The sequence below is a fragment of the Mirounga angustirostris genome, unplaced genomic scaffold, assembly GCF_029215605.1.
Source record: "Mirounga angustirostris isolate CCGP_5_RB_7025 unplaced genomic scaffold, mMirAng1.0.hap1 SCAF_13, whole genome shotgun sequence".
NCBI classification, from domain to species: Eukaryota; Metazoa; Chordata; class Mammalia; order Carnivora; family Phocidae; genus Mirounga; species Mirounga angustirostris.
In genome coordinates, this window is record NW_026991721.1 from 59001577 (window position 1) to 59024713 (window position 23137).

Below are 23137 nucleotides of genomic sequence, written 5' to 3' on the forward strand. Positions count from 1 at the left end.
CATGAGACTGAGAGCTTGGGAAAGGAAACAGGTAACTATATTGACTTTAGTATGCATTTCATTTTTTCTACAGCTAAAATATCTACAATGGTGATTTAAATACCATTTAGGTATTTAAATAAATTTAAATTTAGGTGATGAAATCCTAAAAGTTTTCCATGTGTTGGAGGAATCAGTAAGACAAGGTAAGGAAGTAGATGTAAAGAAGGGCAACAAAAAAAGTTGAAGAAGGTATGTCTGATTGAAAAGATAGACCAGAGGGAAATTTCTATTTCATTTTGGGATAGATTTCCAAGACTTACAGGATAGAATACTGATCGTATATAATGTGGATGAAAAAAAATAGAATATTATTCTTAATTAACAGGTTAAAAGAGATGACTAAAGGTCTAACAATTTGAGATATCTTTGTTGGATACTTTCCAGATGAAAGTTGGTAACATTAACAGCAAATGATTACCCTCCTTAGGAATCATCCAGGAAGATTAATCATCTAAAAGCATGGTTCTCAAACACTGATGAGTATCAACATCACCTGGGGAATTTGATAGAAATGCAAAGTCCCGGGTTCTATCCTACTTCAATGGGTCTCTGTGTTCTTTGACTGTTCTCTAGGTGATTCCAATACCTAAGAAATCTTGGATCCTTCCAAATCAGAAAAGTCCTGGTCCTTTGAAATACCCATAGACTTGGTTCTTCTAGTAATTTCCTGGGCTTGGAAGTAACATAGCTCCCTTTTATGTTCCCCATAACTGCCTCTTGCTTAGTATTAGTGATCCATCTTAAAGAACTATAGAAATAATCCCTGAAAGTATAGTCTTAGTGATCCATCTTAAAATTCCATAACTGTAAGTCTCATATCATCAAAATATATTATCAATTACCTCTACTTATTGTAGTCTTTGAAGGATTTCACTTCTGGCACAAAAAATTCTTGTCATGATTGTTGGTTATTTTAATAAACACAGAGATGACACATTAATAACTCTGTGTGGTATTCTTTAAAGATAGCCACAGTACTATATTCCATCTTCCATGCTTTTCTGCAGTGTGAACTTGCCATTCCCACATTACAGTTGGAGTCTAATACTACTTATCTTGAATCTGTTGTTAAACAGAGGGGTTCCATGATAAACAGAATTCAGTGAAAGTAACATTCTGAGCCTTCTGAGGTTAGACCACAAAAATCTTTGCAGCTTCCACTTGGGTCTCTTGAAATGATTTATCTTGGTATGCTCCTTCTTGGAACCCAAATACTGAGCTACAAGTATCCCGAGCAAATGGAGAAGCCATGTCTAAATATTTTGGTGGACGACCTAAGTTGAGATCCCAGCCAACCGTCCACAACAACTACCAGTCATGTTGAGACTTCAGGTATCTGTAGGCTCAACTGGCATCTCTCTGTAATGTATGAGAGACTCAAAGAGACAACTACCCAACCAATTGAAGCTAAGTCATAGAACCACAAGAAGTAATAACTTGCTGTTTTAAGCTAATAAACTTGGGGATGGTTAGTTATGCAGCAATAGATAAATGATGCAGAAATTGGTAACAGAAAGTGAGGTGCTGGTGTAGCAAAAACCTAACACAGGTAGCATTAGCTTTGGCATAGGCAGCAAGCAAAAGCTGAAAAGACCTTGAAGAAGCTGTAAATGGAGGTCAAAGACAGTGAGAAAATTATTATTTGAGGCTGGAGAAAAAGGTATAGGTAACAGATAGTTGTAGGAAGTTTGAAAATACCATAACTTGGAAAGTAGAAAATACACCTAATTAACTAATGCATTTGGCCAAGGAGATTTTGAAGCGGAGTACTGAACATATCAACATTATTTTTATGCCACAGATGATAAGGTACAGATAGATGTAAGCTACAGTGAAATTATTCAGTGTTCAAGCATAACTTAGAGTAAATACAAAGGAGTCATAGCTGGCTGAAATCAAATAAAAAAGAAATCTCTCCCCTCCCCATCCTCTCCAAATGACAAAAGACTCTCAAAAGAAAAAAAATATGTCCTCAGGGTGTAATATCATCTCTAGGATGAGACTATAAAATCCTTTGCTAAGAGTAGAGAAATATTTAAGGGTATGCCTAATTAATTTTTTCAATTAGACAAAGAAGTTTCTAGGAATCTTAAGGAAATTGTCCCAGAGAACCATAACTTTCAGGCAAAATCAGATAGGGAGCAAACTAGAGGTATGATTTTTTTCTAATGGAATAAATCCCTAAAGGATTCATAAAGAACCACAATTTTTAAGAGAAATGTACAGAGGTAAGCACCATCAGCTTCAACTAAAAGGGACAGAGTTAATACAAAATGAAAAGGGGACTTTGGGTCTCCAACTTCATTAGGTAGGAAGCAGATGAAGAAAAGTACTCAGATGTAAACACAGGGCACTACTCAATGAGAAGCAAAGATGACACAGAATATAAAGCCAAGTGCCCAGAGGTTAGACAAAAGCCATGAAAAATCATTTCCAAGAAGCAGGATTGGGTCCTTATTAAGAAACTGGTGATATTAATCTCTGGCTGGATTTTAGAAACTCTAATGGACTAGTGACTGTAATATGACTCTCCCAATATTTTACATATGAGTATCAATTGCAGCTCTCCATCTCAGCATCATCAGAGTGTGTTGGCTGTGTAGATTGCAGATTTCTTTCTCATTTCTTTACTTCACAGGTCTTCAGATTGAAAGGAACTGCATTCAGGAATCTGCATACAAGGAACTGAACCGGAGGAGCCCTGATTTAGAGGCTGATTCACACTTGGTCCTGATTTAGAGGCTGAGATCCTGGACTTTGAACTAGTCCCATAATGGGAATGAGACCTTGGGATCTTAGGGAAGAGGTGAATGTATTTTGTTTTTATTTTTGTTTTTTTGTTTTGTTTTGTGAATGTTTTTGTATGTAAAAGGAGATTGGTGTTATTGTGGCCTAGCGTGCACTGTTGCAGGTTTTATTTTCCAAAGATGGCCTAAACAATATCATGCATCCTATACACTTTTCTGCAATATGATCTTGCTACTTCTCTAAGAGGTGTGGTGTAATTCCACTCCCCTCTTACCTGGGCTGGCCTTAGTGATGTCCTTGAAAAAAAAGAATGTAATAGATATGACATTTCAGAATATCCAAGGCTGGATTATAAGAACCCTTACTTCTTCTTCATTGGTATTTTTGGATAGATATTTGCATTTTGGGACATTCTCCCTAGAACACAGCCACCATACTGTGAGAATCCCAGACCGCATGGAGAGTTCATGTGCTTAACAGCTTGGCGGAGCTACTAGTTAACAGCCAGAATTAATTGAATTAATTGCATCAGTTACTTAGAAGTAACTGCAGGGCGCCTGGGTGGCTCAGTTGGTTAAGCGACTGCCTTCGGCTCAGGTCGTGATCCTGGAGTCCCAGGATCGAGTCCCGCATCGGGCTCCCTGCTCAGCAGGGAGCCTGCTTCTCCCTCTGACCCTCCCCCCTCTCATGTGCTCTCTGTCTCTCTCATTCTCTCTGTCTCAGATAAATAAATAAAATCTTTGAAAAAAAAAAAAGGAAGTAACTGCAGCTCCATCCACAATCTGATTGCGGCCACATGAGAGAAAGAGAGAGAAGGAGAGACGCCAAATGACAACTGCCCGTATGATCCCAGGAGATCTACAGAATCATAAGATAATAAATTGTTTGAAACCACTACTTTGGGGGGTAGTTTGTTATGCAATAATAAATAATTGGGACAATTAGACTCTCAGTATTCTGAATTTTTCTCTAAAGATCTTGACCATCCTACCTCATCTACTTAATTACTTAATTCCTTAGAAACACCTTATAATTTGTGTTTCCACAAATATATGCAAATTATTAATAATCTAAATTTTGGGTATTCAGTTCCTGATCCATCACCTTCTATTTTCACTTTACCTCAAATCCTAGTCCAATAATCTCTCTACTTCTTTTTTTTTTAAGATTTTGTTTATTTATTTGAGAGTGAGAGCACAAGAGCAGAATGAGGGGCAGAGGGAGAAGCAGACTCCCCACTGAGCAGGAAGCCCAATGCGGGGCTCGATCCCAGGACTCCGGATAACGACCTGAGCAGAAGGCAGCCGCGCGAGCAACTGAGCCACCCAGGCGCCCCAATCTCTTTCCTTCAATGCATTTATAATAAATTGATTCTTTTACCTTTTTATATTTCCTTCTTTTTCTCCTTTTTCCTTCCTCTTTACCAGCATTAATTTCTTAGAATTATTCATTCTAAGAATTACTCATTCTTAGAATTCATTCTTAGATTCATTCTTAGATTTACTGTTGATTACAAATTATTTCTCTCCTTTCACCCTCCTTCCTTTTGTAACACACACACATACACACACACACACACACTTCACTGTGCTTTTCCAGTAACTTTTTTCTACATCTAACTGCCCACTCTATGTCTGCAGCTATGGGAAAATTGTAAATGTGCTGACTCACCTTATTTTAAAACAATGTTTTTAGTTATAAAGAGACCACAATAATTTGATAATGATAGGGAAACATAATTTCACGTAGACAACAGCTACAAATTGGGACTTTCCTGGGCAAGCTGGAATATACAGCAGCTAAGGGGTTTTTTTATTGTTATGTTAATCACCATACATTACATCATTAGTTTTTGATGTAGTGTTCCACGATTCATTGTGCACAACACCCAGTGCTCCATGCAGAACGTGCCCTCTTTAATACCCATCACCAGGCTAACCCATCCTCCCGCCCCCTCCCCTCTAGAACCCTCAGTTTGTTTTTCAGAGTCCATCATCTCTCATGGTTCGTCTCCCCCTCCGATTTCCCCCCCTTCATTCTTCCCCTCCTGCTATATATCTTCTTCTTCTTTTTTTTTTTCTTAACATATATTGCATTATTTGTTTCAGAGGTACAGATCTGTGATTCAACAGTCTTGCACAATTCACAGCACTCACCATAGCACATACCCTCCCCAATGTCTATCACTCACCCACCACATCCCTTCCACCCCACCCCCCACTCCAGCAACCCCCAGTTTGTTTCCTGAGATTAAGAATTCCTCATATCAGTGAGGTCATATGATACATGTCTTTCTCTGATTGACTTATTTCGCTCAGCATAATACCCTCCAGTTCCATCCACGTCATTGCAAAAGGCAAGATCTCATTCCTTTTGGTGGCTGCATAATATTCCATTGTATATATATACCACATCTTCTTTATCCATTCATCTGTCGATGGACATCTTGGCTCTTTCCACAGTTTGGCTATTGTGGACATTGCTGCTATAAACATCGGGGTGCACGTGCCCCTTCGGATCCCTACATTTGGATCTTTGGCATAAATACCCAGTAGTACAGCACCTAAGTTTTTTAATTCATGGCAATTATATCACATTTCTCTATTTATTTTCATACTCTTTTTTTTGTTTGTTTTGTTTTGGGGTTGTTGGGTTTTTTGCCCCCTCAGACACTAAGGTTCCCCAGCAAGTAGCTGCTTCCCTGGGCTATGTGAGTGCCTTGGGCAGTTTTCTGGCTCTATGTGCTGTTTGGCCCTCCCAACTTTCAAAACCTGGAGTTATGGCATCTCAATGCCCCAGAGCCTCCCAGGCCCTGCCTGGTCCCAGACCGAGTGCCAAGTAAAATCCTTCTATTTCATTTTGCTAAGGAGCCTATGAATGAAGTACTATTATTATCCCCATTTTATAGATGAAAAAACTGAGGCCCAGAGAGGGTATCACTTTGCCCAAATTCACACAGCTAGAAAATGGAGGAGCTGGGATTTTAACCCACACAATCTAGTCTCCAAGTCCACATTCTCAACCACTAAACCTTAAGTCTTGGGGAAGACACAGGGAGGGGAGTAGATTAAGTTTTAAATTCTATGCACTATCTTAACTTTACTAAATTTAGTTTCTTGGAAAAAATATTTCCTGGCCACTGGGATGTGTGTTTGTGGGGGTGTGTGTATCCCACTAGCTTTCCTTGGCCATTGGGACTGTCCACCTCTCAGTTACAAAGGCCTGCTTGACTGGATAACTTCCAGTCCTCCCTGAAGGACCTCGGGCCACAGCCACCCACACCTACAGATCCCCACCAACCCAGAGCCATGACTGTCACACTACTAATTCATGAAATGCCCTTGCTGCCTCAGTATCCATGCCTCTGCCCATGGCCTCCTGCAAGCTCCTCTGCCCATTGCCTTCCACCCTACCTGCCACCAAGTGCCTGTGTGGATTGGTTTAGGATGTGAGTGCTGGGGGGAGAGACCTCCTGGGTTCTCCGGACACTTAAACCATTGAAGTCACCTGGGACAGGGGACCTCTGAATCTTAGCATTATCTGTAAATGGGGATGAAGAAAATACTGTAGGGATGGTTTCTAGTACCCTCTCAGAAAAAGTCTCAAAAAATGCTAGCTGTGTCACCTTTTGGCACCCTTCATCCATTTCTCATCCCCCACCAACCACCACCAGTCATCTGTTCTCTGTGTCCATGAGCTAGCTGGTTTTGTTTTTGTTTTTTGTTTTTTCTTGTATTCTACATATAAAAGAGAGAAAGATCATATGGTATTTATCTTTCTCTGAGTTATTTCATTTAGCATAATGCTCTCTAGTTCCATCCATGTTGTTGCAAATGGTGTGATTTCATTTTTATTGCTGGATAATATTCCATTATACACGCACACACACACCACAATTTCTTTGTCCATTCATCTGTTGATGGACACTTAGGTTGTTTTCTTATGTCCACAAAGTCTTACAGCAGTTGACAACTCTCAAGGGTAGTTTTTCTCCATGCAGTGACTCAGGGACCGAGGCTGCTTGTAATTTGCAGTTCAGTGATGGCAGCATGGCCTCCTTGTCACTGCAGCAGATGACGAGAAAACAGGACGTACACACTTTTTCTTAAATATTTTAGCCTGACATGACATTTGCCATTTCTATTCTAACTTCATTGGCCGTAAAAAGTCACATGGCCCCCTCTTATATAGAGAAAGGAGAGAGAAACCAGATAGATTTGAGAATGAGAAATCTCTATTACAGAATCCAACACAACCTTGACTTCTGTGCATTGCGGATCACATCTACTTCTACATTACCCTGACTTACTTGCTTTTGCCATACTTGTCTTCTTGAATCTTCTCAACTACACCAAGTACATTCCCCCTCAGAACCTTGATAATCTCTACCTGCTGTCATGCCTAGGTTTCATGCCATATCAATTAAATCAGCATGGTTGTGGGTAGGATTAAGACATCAGCATTTTTTTGAAAGCCCCCAGGAAGTCCCAGTGTACAATAGTTTGGGAACCACAGACTTATGGTGTAATTAATAGCTCTATTTTGCAGATGAAGAAACTGAGGACCTGAAAAATTAAACAATCTATTCAAAATTTCTCATCTAGTAAATGTCAGACCTGGGATTCAAATTTATATCTCTCTCATTTTAATTTGCTTTATTTTCTATAAAATAGATTCCTCTGTGTAGCTGCACTAGATTAAGGGGAATAATCTTTTACTTCCAAATTACTTTTTGAAAATCTTGAACCAATTTACACACCAACTTGCATGAAAGAAGTCACAAACAAATTATCAATATTATTGTGCTCTGAGTATGTACTTATAGTTCAATACCAATGAGTCAGATGCTTAGGGCTGGAGTGAGGGAGAAGAGAGATAACTAAGATGTTTACAGTTCTATGAGATCTGCCTGCTAAGTACAGTTGAAATGAATCTGAGTCCACTTTGTCCATTCTTCCTAGAAAGCTATCACCCATGGCTCAGATACACCCTAGTCTTGGATAGTTCCAGATGACAATCCAGTCCTGGAAGGAAATGCTATTGTTATGAGTCTCTCCTGACCCAATCAATTCAACATATATTTTGCATCTTCGTTCCAGGTTATTTAGATACTTGGCCTGAGTGAGACTTTGATGGCGAATAAAGAGAAACATTTCAAAGGGCCACCATGTCATTACCTCAGTGTGTTATAGGAGAAGAATGCATTTTACACTGGACTGTAACTAGCAGTATCTTTGAATCAGTAGCTTATCCTCTCATCTAATTAGACGAAGGAGAAAAGACAAAGAATTACCCTAATGAAGACATAAACTGTTAAAGGGAAATAAAGACTCAGGCTCAAGGTCAATGTGGAGAAATTCAGATTAAGCAGAGTGATTATTTTCTTGAGAGCAGATAATATGTGGTATTGAATTAGAAACCAAAGGAAGTCATGCAAAATCTATCTCAAGGTATATCTCCTCCCAATCTATCTTCATCCCATGTCACCTCCTTTCTCCCTGAATTTCCCTCCCCAACCATTTGACACAATTTGGCTATGTGGTTTGTTTTTGTTTTTTTTTTGTTTTGTTTGTTTTTTTGTGGGTTTTTTTTGTGTTTTTTGTTTGTTTGTTTGTTTGTTTGTTTGTTTGAAAGTTGGGCAGATACTAACTTACTGTAGGATAGTGATGACACTTCCCCTGCCTTAAAAAATGTCCAGCCTTTATGAGAAGACTCTGAAATGACTGGTGTGTCTCCCTAGGGATCTTATTTGCAAATTCACCTCTCCTTTTAGCAGTTGGGACCTTTGGTGCTCTGAGTCACACCACAGTCTCCTTGAGTCAAAAAAGCCTTCAGAAGGTGGAGATAAATGAGACCAAATCATACATCCAGGAGCTATGTTACTTGTGCTGGATCAAGATTTCTCCAGTACGGCTAACCACCAAGGCTGGGGTAAGTGTTAAATGGATGAAATGGACAGAAAATAAGGTTGAGGACAGTTCTGTAAAGCCAGGAGGAGTGGTAGGGGAAGATACAGTGGGATGACAATCATACAAAGATATTGATGTCCTTGGCCACTCTGGAGGTCATATCAGATTGTCCCCTGACTCCATTATGAGAAGTACAGTTTCCTGAATTCCTCAAGTGTTTGCATAGTCTGATTGCGTATCAAAATGTATCATCAGTAACTCCTTATTTTCTTTGCACTTCAGTCCTTTATGTTGCAGTTAGAGATTTTAGTCTCTTGCTATTTTCCTTTTGGGCTCAAAACAAGCCAGTCAGATAAATCTCTGGGAACAGTCTTTCTTAAAGCAATGATGAATTCAGAATTTCTTGATAATAGCTGTATTTTGTTCTCACTCATATCAGCTTGGCAAGAGTGAATCTATCATCTATCTATCATCTATTTATCTAATCATCTATCAGTTAGAGAGTAACCTTGTGCATGACTACCTAAAATTCTCACAGTGCCCCCAGAAAGCCTAGGGAATCAATAAACTCATCTGATTTCCAGCCTCACCAGGGTCCAAGTATAGCTGGCACCCTTTCAATCAATTCTCTAATACTTTCCAGTAACTTCACATGTAGGAAACTTAGAAGCCCACCAAACCAGGAATCTCTGCTTCAGTATCTCCAGGTTTTATTGTCTTTTCCAGGGCAAAACCAGATGACTGTCTTATTGACCAGCCTAATAGAAGTTCTTCCTTAACTCAAATAAGATACACATTTTTCTTCATCTTTACTGTCTCTTAGTGGCAGCACAGAGCATGCTCGTTCCTATTGTACTGAAGGATCCCAAATATCACAATTATTTCTTGGTCTCCAAAAGAGATTAATGAGGGGAACTCAATGACATTATCATATTGATGGGATTGGGATCATTGAGAAACCATTCTATCACAGATCTCGGGAAACTCACCAAATCCAGCTGAGAAGTGGTCTTGCATATCTCTGAAGATCTTGATTTAAAAGTGGATGAAATCACAGTGCCTTCACCCTTGGATTACAGACTCAAGAAAAGACAATATGTCTTTCAACTTGAGGAACTAAATGAAATTTCTTCTTCTGAGAGGCAATGCACTCTGACATGTGCAGAAGTATGAGAAATATCTGTGTTATAATACATGCTTATTAAATTACAGAAACTGTATTATGTTTTATATGATTTTTCTCAATTCCCTGACAACCTTATAAAGAATTATCTGAATTTTGTATTAGGAAACTGAGAACAGAGGGGAATAAGACATTCAGCAAGTAACTGCAATCAGGCCAGATTTTGAACTCAGGCAGTCTGAATTTAGTCTCTGATCTCTTATTTTGCAGACCACATAAAAAGGGTGACAATCCTAGGAAGTGAGTTGCACAAGAGATGCTTGAAGCATTTGAGGAAGACTCAGATTTGGAGACTAAATTTTATTTCCTTTGTGAAGCTTTCTCTTTTCTTCATAGCATATATCAACATAGCATTTCCACATGTATATTGGAGATTATTTGATTAATTATGTCTTCTCATTAGCAAAACTAATGTGTCATGGAACATGCATATTCTTACTATTTAGCATATACAAAACATCTAGAAGAGTGTCTGGTACATAGTAGACTATCAATAATGTGCTTTTTGACAAAGAAGCCAAATGAAAGAACAACTTTAGAAAAGATATTAATTTCATAAGATTGGAAACCTAAGACACTGAAGAGGAATAGTGCTTGTCTGATGTGGATTATTTACAAATATTGACTTAAGGAAAGGAGAAATACTCTCAGACCCAGAGGGTCTGAAATTGAAAATGGATGCTTCAAGAAAGCATAGATTTTCTGCCATTAGAGTTGTATAGGCAACTTCCAGGTGACCACTTTTCAGGATATCACATTTGGGAGCCAAGCACCATAAAATTACTGAACTATACATGCTTTGTAACTTATTTCCAAAATAGATGAAAGATTATGCTCCATTAATCTATCAATTGTTTAAAAGCCACAGGTATTCCCTGGATGGAAGTAAAAAAAATATTTATACTTTCCAAGATGGAAATTGACATGTTTATAGTCACTTGCTGTTATAACTTGATTATTGGATTTTTAAGGACATAAAAAAATTACAATAGAGTTGTAGTAAATTCTGTTTTATGGCTTAAAAAGTTAAGCAAAATCATAATTTCACTAGTAATTAAAGCTTGTAATAACATTATAACCTATGTGATTTGTAGTTATAGTAATCGTTAGCATGAAGTAATAAACTTGCAGTAGTATATGAGAAATGCATATTGCAATTAATAAAACAAACAAAATTAGTTGGTCTTTTAATAATACAGTTGGATATGAATAGGAGATTGAAGGAAGGATATTCTTTTTAATTATTATAGAATTTTTTATCTTGTCTTAGGTGTTTCCACATTCTAAATTCTTTTGAGGGGAGGACAATTGGATGAACTTAATGTTAATGTTCCTTCCAAAAAAGAGGATCTTTGAGTCCCAAACACTGGACTTCAATAAGGTAGGAATGATAACTCTGACTTCACCTACAAGGATCTCTCAAGGCAAGATGACTCCAGGAAAAGATGCCTCTCTCACTCTTTTCTGCTTGGCTATTGTCATAATCTCAATCTATAGCCCAGTCTCTCCCAGAAATCTTCCCTGATTTAATTCACCTGTGAGCCCCTGGTCTCTGACATTCTACTTCCCTTCCCATGGCATGCTTCACTTGGAGACTTCAGGGAGCACCCACCTGAGAGGCTCCTGGCCTGACCGATCATATCAGGGCTCATACTTTAAGGCAAACAAAACAGACTAAGGTAGATATATTTTACGGTCCAACTAAATAATATGGCCAATCAAGAAAGCAGGTAGGGATTTATTATATATGTAGATTAGATTACATATGTATTGAAGAGCTAAATAGGAGCACATCCTGGAATATATTGAGTGAAAAGAACATGATGGGGATCATAGATCTGGTGAGAAAAGATCTTGTCTGATCCAAAGAAACACCATTTTTCAACTGTGGTCACTTACAAAAGTCTGTTAAAAAATTCATTTGCTGTGTTCAATCTTTTATCCATTTACCTGTTAAATGTTATTTTTTGGTCTTATGTATATAAGGCATTAATGCTAGTTGTAGGGGAAAAAAATGAGACTCAAATTTCATAGTATAATGGGACAAGAGACATACACATCATCAGAAGTCGTTTATATTTCCTAAGGGAGGTATACTGAAGATGTGTGACTGTCTCACCACAACAGCAGGGATCACAGAAGGGCTTCATAAAGGGGGACATATTCCTGTGGGTTTTGAACTATTAAAGAGCAGTTCACCAGGTGACCAATGGGAATAGCTATTCTGTGCCCCCAAAAAGCAACATATGAAAAAGCATGCAGATGTGACAAAGCATGCTTTTGGACATTTCAAAACACTTAAATATGGCTGGAACATGAAGTATGTGGTGGAGTGGGATGGTGAACAATCTGAGATGTGGGAAAGAGTGGAAGGAAGAAGAGCTTTGCATGCCATATCAAGATCCTAGCAGGAAATGGAACCCACAGTTACATTAGGAACATTCAGGGCAGTGTAATACAGAAACCATTTTCAAAGATGTGGGTAAGTGTAGGGAAGTCACAAGTGCTTGTGAAGTTCCTGGATTAGTGACAGCAGGCACTGTTATTGTCTCTTGGACTGAAAGGACAAGAGGAGGACATGGTTACAAGAAGAAACCAAAGCCAGAGAAAGATATTTACAGAGAGATAAAGCCAGGTTGCAGCAATCCTGCAGGAAGGGAGCTGAAGGAATAAATCTCTCATCTGCCTTTAATCCTCTGTTGGTGTTTCTTATTGTCAAATCCATTCTGAAGTGAGAGAGCAGGGTGTCTCTGGATGTAGTCCAGTGTCCCAGGACCTAGAACATGATGGGAAGTTGTGGAGGGTAGACCAGAGGAGGGTAATACAAGGGATTCTGAACAGCACACACTAAGAAAGGTTATGTTTGTGTTATTGTTGATGAATTTCACATGATAGAATATTTCCTTAGCAATGTAGAGGCTTCACTGGAAGATGGAAATCCTAGAAGTAGGCATATTAGTTACAAAGCTATTTTAATACCCCAGGCAAGACGTGAGGAAGGCATGAATTGGAGTAGAATTGGTGGGAATGAAAGAGAGGCAAGAAATTGAATGATTATGTGGGAGGAATAAATGACATCTAGGATGATTCATTTCATTTTCTAACCACTTTCAGGGAGATAAAGCCATGTGTTCTCTTCATCATTATGCTTTCTGTGTCAGTCACCAATGACACTGCCTTCCATCCTTCCACATTTATTCTACTTGGAATCCCTGGGATGCAAGACCAGCACGTGTGGGCTGCCATCCCCTTCTGCTCTATGTATATCCTAACTCTCATTGGGAATGGCACCATCCTCTACATCATCATGACAGATAGAACTCTGCATGAGCCAATGTACCTCTTCCTGTGCCTATTTTCTATCCCTGACCTGATTCTCTTCCACCACATTGTCCAAAATGCTAACAATCTTCTGGCTTAGGTCCCACATAATTTCCTACCATGGCTGTCTCACACAGATGTTTTTTGTTCACACTGTCTTTGCCACAGAGTCGGCTGTTCTACTGGCCATGGCTTTTGACCACTTTGTGGCTATCTGCCATCCGCTTCATTATACATCCATCCTTAATGCCACAGTGATTGGAAAGATTGGTCTGGCATGTGTGGTCCATGGCCTCCTCTTTGTTTTTCCCTTTGTCATTCTCATCGAACATTTACCCTTCTGGGGACATCACATCATACCTCACACCTACTGTGAGCACATGGGCATTGCCAAGCTGGCTTGTGCCAGCATCAGGCCCAACACCATTTATGGTCTCACTATGGCACTTTCAGTCACTGGCATGGATGTGGTCCTCATCACCACCTCCTATGGCCTGATCCTGCGGGCTGTGCTACACCTGCCGTCCAAGGATGCCCAATTCCAAGCATTTAGCACTTGTGGAGCCCACGTTTGTGTGATTCTTGTTTTCTATGTACCTGCCTTTTTTTTCTTTTTCACCCACCACTTTGGTCACCAAGTACCTCCTCATGTCCACATTGTACTTGCAAATCTCTATCTCCTTGTGCCCCTGTTCTCAACCCCCTGGTCTATGGCATTAATACCAAACAGATCTGCCTGAGAATATTTGGCTTTTTTTATGGGAAGGAGGTAGCTAGAATCTCTATGTACCCCAAGGACCAATGGAAAAAGTTATAATTAATCCGTCATCTTCCTTGGACTAGAGATTTCTGTTTCTGCTAGTTCTAGCAAGTCAGTATCATGTATTATCTGAAACTTTTTGAAGTATTTAGAACAACACATTTATACCTGCTAAATCTACAGAATATTATTTTCCTGTAAGGCTATTATGTGGCTCATCAATAGGCCCGTAGGTTTTGAATCTTTGTAGGAAAATATCAGGAGGCATTGTTGTAGTACATTTGACAATAAGAGCCAGTTAAGTTACTCTATGTTCAGAAAACCCAGCGCTGGAAAGAGGAAAAGTGATCAGAAAAGATTTACTCACGTATAGCTTCAAGAAATTGAGAATAAAACACACATACATATTGATTGATTGATTGTCAGCACTTTCTTAAACCAAGAGTGTTTGCAGTAGGAGTGTCAACCCTAGATGAGAGATGGGCTGAGGCAGCCCAGGATCCTCTGGGTCTGGCATTAGATTTAAACTAATGGAGATGATTGCTAAGTGACGCTTTGTAAGAAGTCTGGAAGCACATGTATCAACGGGAAAGCCGTAACTCAAGTTTCTCAAAGAATTGCTTCAAAAAATGACACTTTGTAGCTAATATATTCACTTCATTTCTGTTGATCTTTGTATTCTTCCCTGATATTCTCTGAAATGAACTTGATTTACATGTAAATGATTTTGTGGGCCACTATGGAGGTAGTCTGACCTTTTGTTTGCCTCATCTAGTCAACGCTTTGGGTATATACAAATCCTGGGGACAAAGAGTTTCCTGCTGATGCTAGCCAGGGTAACACAGGTTAATCAGAGCTGACAAGTTGCTTTCTGCAAATAGCTGAACTTCATACTTTAGCACAGGCTTGCCTTCCATAGCTGGGGTGTTTGTTTTTGGATACCTTGAAAGGGATGAAAGCAAGTAACCAGTCTACCCTCATACACAATACATCAATCTTCTCCTGAGCCACTTTTTCTGTATGTTGTCTTTGACCAGAAATTCTCCATCTTCTAAGGCATTTGTGCCACTTTTCAACTTCAGTATCCATATCTTTCTTTTTCTAAGATCTGAGATTCAACTTATAAAGACTTGATTTAATTTGTAATGTGATGTTTGAAGCATAAGCATAAGGGTCATATAAGCAGAGATCAAAAAGAATTTTTATTGTGCTATTATAAAATATATCACATAAAATTTGCCTTTCAAACCAGTATGTTGTATAACTATCAGCACTATGTATTTCCAAACATTTTGTCACCACAAATAAAAACTTAATAACCATTAAGCAATAACTCTCCATTCCTACCTCTGCCCAGCCTTTGGACATCTCTAATCTACTAACAACAACAAAAATAGGCCTTTTGCAAGAACTTTAGAAAGACTGTTTATTTATTTATCCCTTTAGCTGAACATTCATTCAAAAGTATATATTGAAGATCAACCATGTAATTGGTACAATAGGCATTGAATTTCACAGGTGAATAAGACACAGTGTGTGACTTCAGAAAATTCACACTCTAGAGAGAGAGGAAGTAAAGTAATTCAACAGAATATGGCATTTGCAGTGACAAGGTGTAAAAGATACTATTAAAGAGGAAAATACGTACATGTTAAGATAATCCTATTTTTTCTTACAATGAAATAATCATTAATTTATGATCCATCCTAATACTAGGCCCTCTTTCCACTGGTCTGAGGCAAAAAGGTATGACCTGTCTGTATCTTGGTTTTAATCTTCTCATGGTTCCTATGCCAAATAACTAAGCCATCTCTATAAAAAATTCTATCAAAAAGTAATTGTAATAAGGTGCTTCCTATATTTTGGGGAAAGGACAATTAAGTAACTGTGATACCTATCTCCTCTGTTGAAAATTATTAAAACCAATTCAAGACTGGCAAAATATACCAAACTATGATAATATGGAAGATTAGTAATAAAGCAAATTAATAAAAGAGAACAGAGATCTCAAAAATTAATCTTGGTTTGTTTTCTTGCCTAGAGGCTGGACACTTTGTGTCATCATCTGATAAGCAGAAAATTTGGGGTGAGCTGTTGCCCTCCAAGGATTGTCTGCTTTTGGAGGAGTCTTAAGGTTCCAATATGTGGATTCCTTAATAATTTTCATTAGAGGGGCGCCTGGGTGGCTCAGTTGGTTAAGCGACTGCCTTCAGCTCAGGTCATGATCCTGGAGTCCCGGGATCGAGTCCCGCATCGGGCTCCCTGCTCAGCAGGGAGTCTGCTTCTCCCTCTGACCCTCCCCCCTCTCATGTGCTCTCTCTCTCATTCTCTCTCTCAAAATAAATAAATAAAATCTTTAAAAAAATAAAATAAAATAAAAAATAATTTTCATTAGAAAAGGGACATTGTTAGCTGGAAACATGTATTCAAGGATTATTCTTTGGGGCTTCACTGCTGTGCTGGTTATTTACAGTACCTGAGAAGTCTTCTCTTAGTGAGAATCAGGGTAATCTCTTTTTGATGGTGTTTCCAAAATATCCTATCTCTTCTTTTAAGATTGTATGGTAGAGGGTAAATAGGTGGTTGGTATGGGAAGGCGGTTGGTGATAATCTGTTGATAATCTTAAATAGCTACAGTCAGTTTATCATCTTAACTAGCATTATCAAAATGGAATTCCCAACTGATTGATAACACACAATTAACTTTTAAAGATTTTTAATCTGTGATTACCCTTTTAGTATCACATAAGTATCCTATTAGTAAGAATTAATTATGGACAGTAAAGATATTAACAAATGTTCAAGGTTCTTGTTTATTCCATAATGTATGTTACTAATATATTTTTGTATCTTTAAATATAAAAATCTGTACCTCTGAAACAAATAATACATTATACGTTAAAAAAAAAAAAGAAGAAGAAGAGAGCAGGAGGGGAAGAATGAAGGGGGGGAATCGGAGGGGGAGACGAACCATGAGAGATGATGGACTGTGAAAAACAAACTGAGGGTTCTAGAGGGGAGAGCGGTGGGAGGATGGGTTAGCCTGGTGGTGGGTATTGAGGAGGGCACGTACTGCATGGAGCACCTGGTGTTATACGCAAACAATGAATCATGGAACACTACATCAAAAACTAATGATGTAATGTATGGTGATTAACATAATAAAAATTAATTAATTTAAAAAATGAATATGTTTTATCTAATCTAAAAAGTGAACAATCATCAAAAAGTTTATCTTAATATGGATAATGAGAGAGCTCTCACAATAGAATTAAAATTTGGAGAATGCAAAAACATAAGAGACTCAACTGTAGGAAACAAGCTAAGGGTTGCTGGAGGGGAGGTATCTGGGGGGAAGGGGTAACTGATGATGAGCACTAAAGAGGGCACCTTTTGTGATGAGTACTGGGTGTTATATGCAACTGATGAATCACCAAATACCCCTGAAAGTAATAATACACTATATGGGAACTAAATTGAATATAAATTCGGGCGCCTGGGTGGCTCAGTTGGTTAAGCGACTGCCTTCGGCTCAGGTCATGATCCTGGAATCCTGGAATTGAGTCCCACATCGGGCTCCCTGCTCAGCAGGGGGTCTGCTTCTCCCTCTGCCCTCTTCCCTCTCGGGCTCTCTGTCTCTCATTCTCTCTCTCTCAAATAAATAAATAAAATCTTTAAATAAATAAATAAATAAATAAATTGAATATAAATTAAAAAATTAAAAAAAAGAGAATGTGAAACAAGCCTAATTATTTCTATTATGCTTTAAAAAAAGGAAGTATGCAAGCAAATCTTTATGATAAGTAATGGTTATTTAGACAACTCAAAGATAGTTTAAGTATCAAGACATCTTACCATTTTTCTTATTTTGAAATCAAAGCCTTACTTTGGGAAATATAAAGTCAAAGAAAATTATCAGAGAAGACAAGATATGAATATAAGACATAAATAATGCAAGATAATAAAGGTAATATACTGAGAACACAAAACCATAAGAAACTTGCTTATTAAAACCTTTACTATATATTTTTTAAAAATGAACTTTTGATAAAGCAATTGAAAGCCAAAAGAGAAAATGTTTAAAGATCTATATTTTTGAGCTGTTATATTATTTTCTTCATTATTTATGGATTTTTAAATTTTTTGATGTATATTTGTATCAATATAAATAGAATTACAGAAACATACAAATATACAAATATAAAATTATAAATTAAGGGCTATCAACTAAAGTTTTAAAACATAACCAATTATATTAAGATAATAAAACAATGTATATATTATAGAGAATTTATAATCTTAATAAATTTCAGCCATTTCCTTAAAAGAAAAAATAGGTTAATTTTATATTATACATATTAGATTTATCTGGAATAGACAATTTTAAAGTGGGCATAAACCAAAAGAACAATTTTGGGGGCCAATAATCCTTAAACTTTTTTAAAAGAGAGGAAGAAAGAGAAGGAATAAAAAGGGAAAGAGAAAGAGACAGAGAGAGAGAAAAAAAGAGAAAAAGAAGTAAGGAAGGAAGAAAGGGAGGGAAGGGGAAAGGAAGGAAAGAGGGAAGGAAGAAGGGAGAATTAGCCACAGATTAACATGTAAAAATGTTACATGTTGGAGCAGAGGGAGAGTAAGAGGTATGTTAGAAATCATATCACTTTAAATGATTTTCAGGACCATGTCAGTTAGTCTTCTGCAGTCACAGTTTTGCATCTTCTGGCTCTACCCAGACAGAATGTAGGAACTTAATAGGTCTTCAATAGGCTTTTCCCTTTTTGGAGTGACTCAGGAAGATAACAGGGAGACTTTTGAGTCTATGTTTGTAACACTACTCATGCTAGTTAAAGAAAGCAGATCATTGGCTACATTATTTACTTTTTGTTTTAGGTGCCTCACAAATGAAATATCTTGTGCACATCAAAATTTCCTCCAAAGACTAACCTTTGGGCACCTTTTATTAGAGCACAGGATTTTTTATTAGTCAGGTTTTCCAGGGAAACAGGACCAATAGGAGATAGATTGATAGATGATTACAGAGATAGGTAAATAAGTAGATTGATGGGAAGATGATAGACAGACAGATAAAAGAAGAGATTTATTGTGGGATCAATTATGTACTAGGTATGATGGGCATTGAATTTCACAGTTGAATAAGGCACAGTATGTGACTTCAGGAAACTCACGCTGTAGGGAAAGGAGAAGTTAAGTTAAAAAAAAAATGGCTCATACAATTTTAGAGTCTGTGAAGCCCCACAATCTGCTGTCTGTAAAGTGGAGTCCTGGGAAAGCCAGTGGTGTAATTCAGTCTGAGACTGAAAGTTTGAAAACTAAGGAACTGATGATGTGAGGCTCAGTATGAGACCTGAGGCCTGAGAATCAGGAATGCTGATGTTCAAGGGAAAAAGATGGATGTCCAGTTCAAACAGAAAGCAAATTCACCTTTTCTCTCCCTTTTAGTTCTATTCAGGCCCTCAGTGGATTGGATGATGCCTGCCCACATTAGGGACTACTATTACCTGGTCCACCTCCCGAACACTCTCACAGACACACCCACAAATAGTTTTACTAGCTCTTTAGGCATCTCTTAGCCCAGTCAAGTTGACACATAAAATTAACCATCACAAATTCTTAGTGGGTTTGTAATTGTGCTTGTGCTACATTATTTTTAAAAAGAATCAGGGATATAAACCCTTTATTGGATATACCATTTGCAAATATCTTCTCCTATTCAGTAGGCTGCCTTTTTGTTTTGTTGATGGTTTGCTGTGCAAAATATTTTGTATTGATATAGTCTCACTTGTTTATTTTTGGATTTGTTTCCCTTGCCTGGGAGACATATCTAGAAAAATGTTTCTACTGCTCTTGTCAGAAAAATTACTGCCTATGTTTTCTTCTAGGAGTTTTATGGTTTCAGGTCTCACATTTAGGTCTTTAATCCATCTTAAGTTTATTTTGTGTATAGTGGAAGAGGATGGTCCAGTTTCATTTTTTTGCATGCAGCACCATTTTTTGAAGAGACTGTCTTTACCCATTGTATATTCTTGCCTCCATTGTTATAGATTAGTTGACCATATAAGCATGGGTTTATTTCTGGACTCTCCATTATGTTCCATTGATCTGTGTGTCTATTTTTGTGCCAGTACCATAGTGTTTTGATTACTATAGCTTTATATTATATCTTGAAATCAGGGATTGTGATACCTCCAGCTTTGTTCTTTTTCAAGATTGCTTTGGCTATTCGGGGTCTTTTGTGGTTCCATACAAATTTTAGGATTATTTATTCTAATACTGTGACAAATGGTGTTGGTATTTTGATGGAGATTGCATTAAATCTGTAGATTGCTTTGGGTAGTATGGACATTTTAGCAATACTAATTCTTCCAATCCATGAGCATGGAATATTTTTCCATTTGTTTGTGTCATCTTTAATTTCTTTCATCATTTTTTTATAGTTTTCAGAGTCCAGGTCTTTCACCTCCTTGGTTATATAAAGAACTTATACAGCTCAATACCAAAAACCAAATCATTCAATTAAAATAAGCAGAGGACCTGAATAGACATTTTACTAAAGAAGACATACAGATAGCCAACAGATACATGAAAAGATGTTCACCATCACTCATCATCAGGGAAATGCAAATCAAAACTACAATGAGATATTGCCTCACACCTGTCAAAATGGCTAAAATTAAAAAAAAAAACCACAAGAAATATTAAGCATTGGTCAGGATGTGGAAAAAAAGGAAACCTCTTGCCCTATTGGTGAGAATGCAAATTGGTGCAGCAGTGTGGAAAAGAGTATGGTTGTTCCTCAAAAAATTAAAAATAGAAGTACCATACAATCCAGGAATTCCACTACTGGGTAGTTAGTTACCCCCTTCCCCCCAAAAAAACCCCACTAATTCAAAAAAAGAAAAATAGTAATTCCACTACTGGATATTTATCCCCCAAGAAACAAAAACACTAATTTGAAAATGTTCATTGCAGCATTATTTACCTTAGCCATGATATGGAAACAACCCAAGTATCCATCCATAGATGAATGGATAAAGATTATATATAAAATGAAATATTACTCAGCTATGAAAAAGAATGAAATCTTGCCATTTGTAACAACATGGATGGACCTAGAGGATATTATGTTAAGTGAAATAAGTCAATCAGAGAAAGATGAATACCATAAGATATTACTCATATGTGGAATTTAAGAAACAAAACAACAAAGAGACAAATGAAGAAAACAGTCTCTTAAATACAGAGAACAAACTGGTGGTTACCAGAGGGGAGGTAGGTGGGGGAATGGGTGAAATAGATAAAGGATATTAAGAGTACACTTATCTTGATGAGCACTGAGAAATGTATAGAATTGCTGAGTCATTATATTGTACACCTGAAACAAATATAACATTGTATGTTAATTATACTGTAATTAAAAAAGGAATCAGGGAAATGAAGTGAATCAGGATTGGGAATATTGGAATCTCTGTCTATATATATGTATCCAATTTGCCTTAGAAAAAATTTTAAATTTAATGATGTCCATGGCAGATGATAAAAACATAATTACACCAATGTATCCTATTCTGCATTCTTCTAATGAAATGACCTTGACGTTCCACTGAGAGATACAAGCTATGTTCCCTCCCCTTAAATATGAGTTGGCTTTAGTGTCTCAGTTCTAGTGTCAGAAGTGACAGAGTATGACTTACTTCTGAAGCCACATTATGGAAGGAAATACAGACTGGTCTCTCTCCTCTCCCCACTGTCCCCTCACCGTTGCCCTCCTTCTTCCTCTTGGTTCTTCTCTCTCATTCACATGTAAGTATTCCAGCTTCTCTGAAGTTGCCATTATATCATCTAGAAATGAAGAGAGATTCATGAGGATTCCTAGCTGTTCCAGCCGTTAGCTATTAAATCCTCCCAGCCCAGACACCAGACCCTGGAGTAAGCCAGTAGCCAGATGATTCCTGTCCCTTCTCTGATGCCAAATAGAATCAGCCTTCAATCTGTCCCCATCATCACTGGGGGAACAGAAACAAGCTGTCCCCGCTGGGCACTAAAATTTCACTTTCATGAGCAAAATAATGTTGATTTAAGCTACTAAGTCTGAAGTGATTTGTTATACAACAATAAATAACTGAAACAATGTCTAACTTAAACAATTTTCTACGTGATTAACAATCTAATAAAACTAAGAAAATGAATCTCTACCCAATGCTTATAGTTACTTAGGGTTGGCCAAATTACCAATTCTGGATTCCAAAGGCTCAAGTGAGCATCCCTGGTTGTCAATAACACTGTGTATAGTCAAAATAGTGACCAAGAGGAGGTAGCACCCATTGGGAAAAGACAACCAGAAGCTTCACACTTCAACCTTTCCTGAAAACAACCCTCAACCATCTGAGTAATAAGGAAAACGCAATAAAAATAAAAACGCAATAAAAAAATAAAAATTAATAAAAACTTAAAAAAACACCATTCAGATTGGCAAAATTAAAACAAAAATCAAATAACACTAACAATTAGTGATGATATAGAGAAATAGGAACATTTATTCATTGCTAGTGGGATATTAACTATGAATCAACCACTTCAAGGATCAATTTATAATATTTAGCAAAATTAGAGATATACATATCCTATAAAACAGAAACTTCACAAATACAAGCCTGAGAGGCACAATGCACAAGTGAATAAGGTAGACTTATATAAGAATATTATCAACAATAGAATTATAATAATTGTAAACCAACTAAATGTTTATCAAAGAAAATGAATTAAATAGATTATCTTCATTCAAATAAATCTATGAATTATATGTGGTATTGTTGAAAACAGACATCCATACTTCAGAGCCAAAATATAATGCAAAGACAGAGTTTGGGATAAAGAGGATAGTAGCTTTATTGCTTTGCTGGAGCCTGAAACAGGCTATGACCTTCAAGAAACTGCAAGTCTGCATGGAGTAAAGGGCTAGGGAATTTTATAGGGAAATGCAGGATCTAGCTGATTTTGACAGTGATTGTGTATTTGCTGTCAGCCTCCTTGGTCATGTCAAGTGTTGATACAATTCATCTCTTAAGGGAAAGGGAAATAAATGCCACAGGAATAAGCTACACAGGCAGATCTTACAATGTTTGTAACATTTTCTTCTTAATCTACATTGTGAATATA

The 23137-nt window shown here is 37.5% G+C and overlaps 1 pseudogene; it reads left to right on the forward strand.

Annotated features, from left to right (window-relative positions):
- Nucleotides 1-13027: 13027 nt before the first annotated feature.
- LOC123856468 (olfactory receptor 52D1-like) lies at nucleotides 13028-14020 on the forward strand (annotated as a pseudogene).
- Nucleotides 14021-23137: the final 9117 nt, after the last annotated feature.